This window comes from Arachis hypogaea, chromosome 11 (genome assembly GCF_003086295.3).
Source record: "Arachis hypogaea cultivar Tifrunner chromosome 11, arahy.Tifrunner.gnm2.J5K5, whole genome shotgun sequence".
NCBI classification, from domain to species: Eukaryota; Viridiplantae; Streptophyta; class Magnoliopsida; order Fabales; family Fabaceae; genus Arachis; species Arachis hypogaea.
This window is the reverse complement of record NC_092046.1, coordinates 14700381-14711365: the sequence shown is the minus strand read 5'-3', so window position 1 is coordinate 14711365 and position 10985 is coordinate 14700381. Positions and strand designations below refer to the sequence as shown.

The 10985-nt window shown below is 33.9% G+C and overlaps 1 pseudogene; it reads left to right on the top strand.

Annotated features, from left to right (window-relative positions):
* The first annotated feature begins 2956 nt into the window (after positions 1-2956).
* LOC112721036 (vacuolar protein sorting-associated protein 54, chloroplastic-like) lies at positions 2957-10321 on the top strand (annotated as a pseudogene).
* The last annotated feature ends 664 nt before the right edge of the window (positions 10322-10985 follow it).

Below are 10985 nucleotides of genomic sequence, written 5' to 3'. Positions count from 1 at the left end.
TTACTGTTCGAAATTCCAGCCCTTGATTTCGAGTTTCATGAGCAAAAATGTTGAGATTTTGGGTTCTTTGATGTTATAGGACCCAACTCTCTTGAAGGAGAAGGTTAATCTTGTCTCCTTGGACCTTGGGTGTGGTAAGATTCTCAACCCTAGTATAATTTGTTGTTCTATGATGTTTGGGTATTGAGATATTGTGTATGGGTATGATGATTGTGGCTTAGGTTGTGTATATGTGAATATTGGAGCTTGATTGGTGATTTTGGAAAGCTTGGAAGAGGGTTTTGTGTGATAAAATCTGTTCTTGGAGGTGTTGATACCTTGAGAGCTTGTGGACAAGTGGTTTGGAAGTGCTCCGGTTGAGCTTGGGGAATCGGCTAAGGTATGGTTTTAGTTTCCCGTATCTAATATGTAATGTGGTAGGAAATACTTAGGCTAGAGGCCCTAAGATAGGCATTGAATTGTTGGTGTTGTTGAATGGTTGAAATATATGATGTGTTCATATATGTGATTATGAATATTGATGCCTTGATTGTGTGAAATATGAGAAATGCATGTTGTGATATATGCTTGATGGATGATTGAGGTTGAATTGATGGGTGGTACCATGTTGATGGTGAGTATGATGTTGATTATGTATAATGATGGTTAATTGGAAATGGTATTATTGGAAATTGGGATGAGGAAGGATGTATGACATGATATTGTGTTTGTCCTTTAGCCATTTGATTGAGAAGTGTTAAAATGGTTGGATGTGGTTTTGGAAACCTTGGTAAAGTGTCAATGTGTGAGTTGAGGATGGCTTGTTGTTGATTTTGGTACATTTTGAATGATTTCAAAGAGAAGGATTGAAATTGGCATGTTTGATTGATTTTGAAAAGAGTTGAAAGTGGCTTGTTTTGAAAATGGCACCTTGTGGTTTTGTATGAAAACATGGTTTTTGGGCATACTTTGACGGGACATAACTTGGACTACGGATCTCTGATTTGTGCCAAATCTGTTTAGAAATGAAATTGGATCCGGGATGTCCATGCCGTTCGAAGAACGAGTGAAAAACGATTTAAAATGAGGAAGTTATGTCCGTCGGAAGATTGGGGTTTGAATCTGTAAATTCTGCAGCTTTTAACTTAGAAAATTTTTAGCAGAATGACCCCTCGCGCGTAGGCGCACTTGGTGCGTACGCGCCGTTCTTCGAGAAAGCGCCATCCACGCGTGCGCGTGGAGTGCGCATACGCGTGGACCTGTTTTCATCCCAAAGTTGATTTTTGAGTTTTAAAAGCCAAATTTCATACTTCTAAGCCTCCGATCTCACCACTTATGTCTTAAATCATTATGATATGCCTAGCATGAGAAAAAGGGCTAGTGAATGTGGTAACTTGCGAGTGAAGCAAGGGAAAAATGAATGATCATTGAGGATCAAAGATGATTATGTGAGATGCGGAGAATGGCGGTGGAAGTGCTTGTTGTGCCATGGGCCGAAGGGCCGTAATTGTTAATGAATTGGCTGGTTATGGATTTAACCGTGAGCCGGATGGCTAGATTATTGCCGTGTTACGGCGGAGCCATGTTTATGGCCAAGTATAAATGCATATATGATGTTGATTGAATTGTGAAGGTTTGCACTTCCACCATTGGAGATGAGGGTTTCCCTGGGTAGTAGCAATGGCTAGCCACCATGTGCTCCAGGTTGAGACTCGAAGCTCTTTTGACCCTATGTCGTAAGTGTGGCCGGGCACTGTGAAAGGCCCGGATGAGCTCGCCCCCATAAATATTCACCAGTGATGGTGATGGATAAATATTCACCAGTGAGGGTGATGGATATGGATCATGATTATGATCAAGTTTATGATGAGTATAACTCGAGTTGGGGATGCACGACAGAGGGACAGTCCAATGGCTAGCTACCAGGACTTGTCGGGTTGGCTCTATAACCGACAGATGATATCATCAGCCACTAGGGACAGGCATGCATCATAAGCATACTACATGAATTGTTTGAGATTGCCTATTTGACTGCATATTACTTGCTAATTGCCTAAATGCCTTATTTGTTCCTATTTGTAAATCTCTTGTCTGATATAACTGTGTTTGCTATATTATACTCCTGCTGGTTGTTGGGAGGTCTGAAGGAAGTAGAAAGGGAAGTATTAGTTAGACTGAAGGATCTTTAGTTAGTTGCCGCTTACGGTTTAGCTTGTTTATAAGCTTTGATATTTTCTGGAGGAAGTTCTAGGATTGCCTTCGGCTTTCCTCTATTATTATGTATTATATATGTGGAAGCTGTTACCGTACTGGGGACCTCTGGTTCTCACCCATGCGGATTTTGTGGTTTTCAGATGCAGGACGCGAGGCTTCTCGTTGAGGCATGCTGGGGACTTCTGGATTAGCGAAGATTCTTGTTCTCGGGACTCTATCTTGATTTATATATCTTGTTTAGATACTTTTATCTCCATTAAATAATACAAACTGTGATGACTCCTTCTAGAGGGGATTTTGGAGATTAGGTTTTCGGTATTTGTGTCCCTTTGGATTTTCCTTGGGGTTTTCCTTATTTTATTATATGTATATATTGCTATGCTCGAACCGGTTACCTTCGCAGCCGGATTTTGAGTCTTGATATTCCTGTTTTTGATACTCTTTATATATATGATCTTGCGTTAGCTTATCCTTGCTCGTTGTGTTAGTGATCGGAGTGTTGCGCTTTTGAGTTGCGGTTTTTGTTTACCCCTTTTTTCCACAAGGCTCCTAGTTATAATCAATCATTCATACTACTATACGTACTAAATTTTTGTTTTAGAGGTCGTAATACCTTGCCATCTCTGAATTATGACTTAAGCATAAGTCTCTGTATGGTAGGGTGTTACACATCTTTGCTTTAATATTCTTTTGTGATATGACTTTGCTTTTCTTAAAAATATTGTTTTGGGTTTTTTAAAAAAAAAAAAGGAATTTCATTAAGATGACGAGAAAGATAATACAAATTGGGGATAAGGGTTCCCCTATACAAAAGCAAGAAAAAATAAAAGATTTATTTATAAAGCACAACTTTACAGTCTCAACATGTTTAAGATGGAAAGTCCCCTAAAATAATAATGAGCTTTACATTAAATAGCTTTTCTGAGAAATATCACTTTAATTATTAATGCTTTCTCTGTAAACTACTCTTTTAAATTGGTTAAATAAGTCCTTTATTTGTAGGCTAAACTTCCTTCTGTTCTGAGGATCTATCAGGATACACTAACTACTGATATGAAGGGTGCTATTAAAATTTAAAACTGCCATTGCTGAGTTGCTTCTGGTTCTTGTTGCACGAGGTTCAGATTTAGAATTCTTTTCTGGAGACAGAGCTGTAGAAGCAGACGGTGAGATCTTTAACGTAGATCATATTCTATTGTAAGAGGATACATTCTTTTTTTCACCCCATCATATTCTTATGGATTCTATACTACTACCAACCTTCCAATGTTAAATAATGATTCTATAGCAGGTGGTGGTGCATCACTTGCTAGCAAGTTGAGGAGCCTATCATCTGATTGCTTTGTGCATCTCCTTAGTGCTATTTTCATGATAGTAGAGGTAAGTTTTACTTGAACTGTTTCGCCCATCTACATTCTACCCTAGAAGTCTTGCATATTTTGAAATGTTTACATTTAATAATTTATATTATTTTAACTAAAAAATTTATGTGGATCTATGATCTGTTGCTGCTATTGCTAGAACACATGTACAATGATCCACAAACAGATATGAACTCTGACTGCAAAATTAGCTTTGCAAATTAAAATAGTATCTTCTTGTTAGGTTTAAATTATTTATTAAACGGATGTAAGCTTGCTTTGGCACTGTTCAATTTCTGTGGTCTGTTGCTATATTTGGTTCTGACTTTTTTTTTCCCTTCTTACTTGGGGTTGGGGATGCGCTCTTGTGTTCATATTGTGGTTGTTTTAATTTGGTTGTCACATCATTGAGATTGAATTGCTTTGTTACTGCCTGACTTACTTTTCGTCAGCTGATGTATTTTGCTCTGTGCTTTAGTTGATATCTTGTCCCCCACTTTTCTTTATGAAGTTAAACAAATTTGCTACGTAGGTCCAGTTTTTGACAAGATTAAGTATCTCATTTGGTACGACCTCTGCTAGGAAGATGTGTTATTTATAAATTCAAGATGCTTGTCTACTTACGGTTTATTAAATATTAGTTCTTTGGAATTACAGATAACAGATTTCATAAATAGAAACTATTTTAATAAATGTAGTTTAAAGTTTAGAACATTTAGTATAAACTATGTTTAGATAGTAAAGTAGAAAAATGTTTGATTTAAAATTTTAATAAACTTAATATTTAATATATATTTTCTTTTTATCCATTATGATGAAAAGTATAAGTAAAAAAATAGTATATAAGAGAAATAGAACATTAGAGGATTTTTTATTTTTATAAATTAAATAAATATAATAATGACCAAAATAAATAATTTTAAAAATATTTACCGAAATAAATACTCTTCTCTTATCTCGTTTACCCAGTATGCGACACGTGTTTATCTCGTTTATACTGTAAACAAGATATATGTATTTTTTAAAAAAAATTAAAAATAATAAAAATATTAATAATATCAATAATCCAAATTTTTGCCATGCAATTAGTACATAAAAAGGTTGGTAGAATTTTTGCCATGCAATTAGTACATAAAAAGATTGGTAGAAGAGATTAAAATAGATATGTTTGATCAATTTTAGTCCATTTTAAATGATAGGGATTAGCACGTTTACTTGGAAACCATTAAACTACCCACTATTAACATGTTACCTCTTTTCTGACTACCTCTGTTTAAAAATTTTAAATATAATTTAAATACGCGTGATTTATTTAATGACTCAGATTACTCTATTGGTATATAATATGAAATCTTTTTTAATTAAATTATATTTCAAATTTTTATGTACTCCCATGCAACAAATAAAATTTATATTTACTCTGGAAGAAACAAATATATTAATAATGTATACTTAAAAGTATATTTGTAATTGTCCATTATTAACAGTGTGCTGAAGTATATTTGAAACTACCCATTATCAATAGTGGACTGTCCATTATTATATACCAATATAAGAGTGACATGCATTAATTAAGTCATTAAATAAATCACGTGTATTTAAATTATATTTTAAATTTTTAAACGTTGGTAGTTAGACTGTGTTAATAATGGGCAGTTTAATGATTTCCAAGTAAATGTGTTAATCCCTATTATTTAAAATAGACTAAAATTGATCAAACATATCCATTTTAATCTCTTCTACCAACATTTTTATGTATTAATTGCATGGAAAAAATTTGGATCATTGATATTATTAATATTTTTTATTATTTTCAATTTTTTTTAAAAAAAATACATATATCTCATTTACACTGTAAACGAGATAAACACGTGTTGCTATATCTGTCTTATCTCGTTTACACTATAAACGAGATAACAGTGTAAACGAGATAAGAAAAGAGTATTTATTTCGGTAAATATTTTTAAAATTATTTATTTTAGTAATTATTACATTTATTTAATTTATAAAAATAAAAAATCCGAACATTAGATATTTGTCAAAATAAAAATATTTTTTAAAAGTTTTAGTAATAAATAACAAATAACATTTAATATAATGAGGTTTTTATATCATAAAATAAAAATCACGAACTTTTGTAATAATTATGATTCTTAATCATAAGTCACAAAATATAATTACTGAATTACGAAAGTGTAAAATTATAATTAAAAAACTAAAGTATTTTTTTCCTTCCAATTTTCACTTGGACTTAAATTATTAGTGATAATGGTATGATAGTCAATCATTTCATAAAGTCATCATAACAACACCCACTAGGTGGATGCAGCTACATAGATCCAACCACATCTTACTTCCATGTTATAATTTGTAAACTGCCAATGGAGTTACCATTTAAATGCCCTATATCATTACTTGATTGATGGAAGAATGCAGAACCCATGGGATGGTTTCTTAGATTTAATTAATCATATGCTAGAAATTTCATCTGTTACATCTGCTATTAAGAGATTTAGTAAGATCTTTTTTCCATTTAGTGATTGCAGGCACATTTAGTGCGGGCGGCTGAAGTGAAAATGGGCCATTGAATGGATTTTGAACAACCGTGATGGTCATTATGCTTCTGATTCTGTTGCTGCTGCAATTGCTCATGGTGCTGCCGCTGCAGAAACATCGAATGAAAGCGAAGTTCATGGTAATACATTATTGTCACATTCACCACAACGAAATGGTGCACGGGGTTCATTTCAGGGAAGAGCAGTTGATGCTGCAAGCTTTGCAAACATGTAAAAAACTTTCAGGTTAAATCTGGCCTCTTGATGTTATAGGCTTGTTGAAAAATCTTTTTTTTTCTAAGTCGTTTTCCAGTCCATTTAAGTTGCAGATTGATGTGCTATTTGAAATTCAGAGGCACCTGAATTTCATAATTCAATAGATTGAACGAAAATTTTTATTAAGATGAAGAGAGGACCACCCTTGGAAGACAAACTTTTCTGTCTCAACATAGATCAGAGAGAAACTAATCTAAAAAGATTATTAAATTTAGACCTTTGCAAAGTCTTAATCGTGCCATACTTGTTTTGTGCCATTAAAAACAACCAGATCTACTCGACACTACTATACTTAGTAGTTAACGAAACCTTTCACTTCACAAGAATCTTTCAAAAAATGATCAACTAATAAGAATACGCAAGAAAAGCATTTCAAACTGTTTAGTTTTCGGTTTTTACACCGGAAAGGTTTAAACAATATTTATGTTATGCAAGAATATATATATATATATATATATATATATATATATATATATATATTCTATTTGAGTGATCTAAATGGAATTTTTATTTATTGTTGAATTGAATATGAATGAAATACAAATACGTTAAAAATATTCAAATTACCTCCACCCAATATTCAATTAGTGGCATAGATTGCACATTGTGAGAACAATTTGTTTCCTTTTTCTCAGTACCAGCAATCCTATCCTTTAGGGTAAACCCAATACTCGTCATACTAGGCTTGCACATGTTTGGAGGAGGCCCTTAGAGGCTCTAGCAAGGAGAGTGGTTCAGATGGAGAGTAGTCCTAAAGCTAGATATTGAGGGAGAATTAAGAAAACCACAGTGGAGATTATTAAAAGAGATATGTAAAAATTTATCAATGGTTCAAACATAAATATGATTTACGATATAGCACTATGAGCCTTTCAATCTGTGTAGCCAGCTCATCTAATGGGATAAGGCTTAGTTGTTTCTTTTTGTGCAAGTAAGCAAGTTGTGATCTATATTGCTCAAGATTCATGATATCAAAGTGCATTATATAATTAAAAATGTTATGCTGGCATTGGAATTTTTTAGCTAAATTGAGTGTGCACCATGATATTTATGTGCAAAAGCAATTGCTTTGATTGCCATAACAATAACATCAGTATGCTCTTTGATCTGAAATGTTTTAATCTTCATATTATTCCTCTTATTAATCATTTAGCTGTCCTCGAGGTGCTCAGGTGCCTCAAGACTCAGATTAACTGCTGAATTTCTTTTTGTTATTCCTTATGGCACTTAATGAATATCCTCTAAAAAGAGAACATGATGTGGAATTCATGGCTACTTCTTATACTTGTTGACATAAAAAAAAGATGGAATTAGATATTGTATTTTATTTGCTGTGTAATTTGTCTGATTTTCTCATAGAATTTGGTCCTAAATAGAGCTAATGTATTGCGAGAAAACGCAGAAGCTGTATTTGCAGCGTGTGATGCTGCTCATGGAAGATGGGCAAAGCTTCTTGTGGTCCGTGCTGTTCTCCATCCAAGGCTGAAATTGCAGGATTTTCAGAACATATATAACATCACCCAGGAGTTCATTACTGCTACAGAAAAAGTACTTATTTTCCTCTCGGTTTGAAGCTTAAGATTAGAAATTGTTATTTAGAAATTGTTATTTATATCCATCTTGTAATTTGCATGGTCAATTTAACAGGTTGGTGGAAGATTGGGAAACAGCATCCGTGGGACACTGCAGTCTCAGACCAAATCCTTTGTTGATTTCCAGCATGAATCTCGGGTTAGTTTTAACTCCGTTACTCTCATTTTTTATCATGAATCTTTTCAGTTTCTACTTGCTTCTAATAGTTGCTTCTTTGCAATCAGATGACAAAAATTAGGGCAGTGCTTGACCAGGAAACATGGGTGGAGATAGATATTCCTGATGAATTTCAATCCATTATCAAAGTGGTTTTTTCATCTGATGCATTGCATTCTGAGAGCCTTAATGAATATGAGGATGTTAGTTCAACTAGTTACAATGATGTTCTGCCAACGTCAGAAACTGGACAGTCAAATGCTGAACAACCCAAGGAGCAGACTAAGTCCACTGAATTGCCTACTACTGAATTGGATAACACTAAAGCCCAGGCTGATTCAATAGAGCTAATAGCAAAATTTCATCAGCACAATGTAAAAATACAGAGAAAGACCATAAAAGATCTGCATCTCAGGCTCTTTACTACAAAGGTGTTGGTTATCACATGGTAAACTGGTTAGCTTTGTTTTTACTTCTCCATTTTGTACTCCTTCCCTTCCCTTCCCTTTTCCTTTTCCCTTTCTTGCAGTTCTCCCAGAATAAGCATTTCTATGTACACTTGATTATTTAATTGTTTCAATATACTTCTATAGTTGTATGCGTTCACTCTTACTTTGATGTTGCCAATCTGCATGGTCCACCTCTACTTTTATGATTTGTTTAGTCTTTTTGATTGGTATGCCAGCTTGTCGATTAAATTACATTAATTTGCTTGCTCTGGTTCAGTGGCTTAATATTGCTGAAGATGCTGTCAGAGTACATTGATAAGAACAACCTGTTGCCGCCACTTTCTTCAGAAATTGTACATCGTGTGATAGAAATTTTGAAACTTTTCAACACACAAACTTGTCAACTTATGCTTGGGGCTGGTGCTATGCAGGTAGTACTAATATTGTTCTCTGAACTCTTATTACCTTTTAGAAATATCACTATATTTTAAATGTATTCAGTAGTTTGCTTTGCCAATTCTTACACTGATTGGGAGATGTGAGATAAGGTTGCATTTGGTTATTTTTCACAGCACGTGTACAAACTCTATAGCTTGTAACCAAACCCTAACTCATTCAAAATGTTTTAGATTATAGCTTCAGATCTTGATTTGACTCACAAGATTCCAACTGTATCTCACTTTAACTTCTTCAGTTTCTTACTTTTTCTCACACTTCCTCACTATTGATAAGAATCCATTTGGTCTATGAGTTTTCACTCAATAATCAGTTTGGTCCGTGAATTTTAAACATAGCCAGTTTGATTCCTAAGTTCTATAAGTGAGTGTGAATCAAGTTGATCCTTCTGGCACCAATCTAATTAATTGAATGCTTACCTCGTTAGCTGCCACTATGGTAGTTTAACAGCTAGCTCATATAACACGATAGCACTAAAGGTGTTGAGCTCAATTTTGTCTCTTAAGGGATTTCTTTTGGTCTCACAATGGACTAAATTTTATACTTATGCATGACAATGTCAACTAGCTCTTAGATTGCCACAATGGCAGTTAATTGCACATATAAGTATTTTGTTAACTAGATTAGTCAAAGTAGCAATTTCATTTATGTTTAAAAACTCAGGGACCAAACTGATAATCGAGGGAAAGCTCTCTAAGATACCTGACAGTGACAATTCGTGCATGGTTCTGTCAGATTTGACTGCAGGTTGTTGTCTTACACAGATAATTGTTCTAAACCAGCTTATTTTATCCTCATAGTGTTCTCTTGCCTTTTATCTACAAGCATAGATACACATGCTTCCCTTGCAAAACTTGAACTAGGTTTCAGGATTCAACTTGTTCATTAATCAACTTACCTAAGGGTGCATATACTTTCATTGTTTCCGCTTGTGTATTGTCTCTCGCACAGGAAAAACTGTAAGACTTTTGGGTGTCTAATGTTGGATATCATTTTGTTTAATTGAATGCTGAGTATGTGCTACTCCAATTATGTCAAAGTTAGAACAGTCGCTAGAATTTTTGTTTCTTTACTTCTTCTTGATTAAGTATTTATCCTTCTGAGGATTGACTGTCTTCATTCCATTTCATTTCCTTGTTAATATTGTCATTTTTCAGGCTCTTAATTTTTCTAATTTTTGTGCAGGTGTCTGGTTTGAAGTCCTCCACTTCGACTGGCATTGCCAAGTCAAGTCATTAATTTTACCCATGCTGTTATTCCTGGTACTAATGGATGCACTTAACTATTGTTTTTAATGAAAATTTCCCTAATATGTTGGTTTCAAAAGATTTTATTAAATAGTTTTTGTATGTTCTGATATGATCTCTGTTCTTCATTTCTGGCATATTCTTTTTCTGAAAATACCGGAGACTAGAAAAGCATTTTTGCTTTCGGAGATTGATCGAGTTGCTCAGGCACATGCTTAGTCTTTATTCAATCACTGCTTATCTACTGCCGTTTTGAATGAGTTTCATTGTTGCAAATACAATGGTTTCATTTGTTGCTGCATGTTGATGAAAGTTTATGCTTAATCAATTCTTTGAGTCTGGTGATAATTTTCCTGTACTCTGGTTTCAAAAAGTGTCTATTTTTAAAAGTGTTATTTGGTATCTTAACAAGTGTCCATTTTAAAAAATAACTCTATTAAATGAATGAGAGATAGTGTGTAAGTGGAAAAAGAATCTGGGTATTAAAAAAGAAGAGTTAATAAGGGTAATTTCATATAATCAATTTATCAATTTAATTTAAATAAGTCATTTCTGGGAAATTGGCTTGGATGAGCAGAGCTGCTATAGTGCTCTATCTGCCCTCTGCTTGTTGCCTAATTTTTTGAATTTCCTTCCCTTATAGCTGAGATCCAGCTATAAGTGTTAATAATACAAACCTCTCTTCCTATTTCTTTGTGG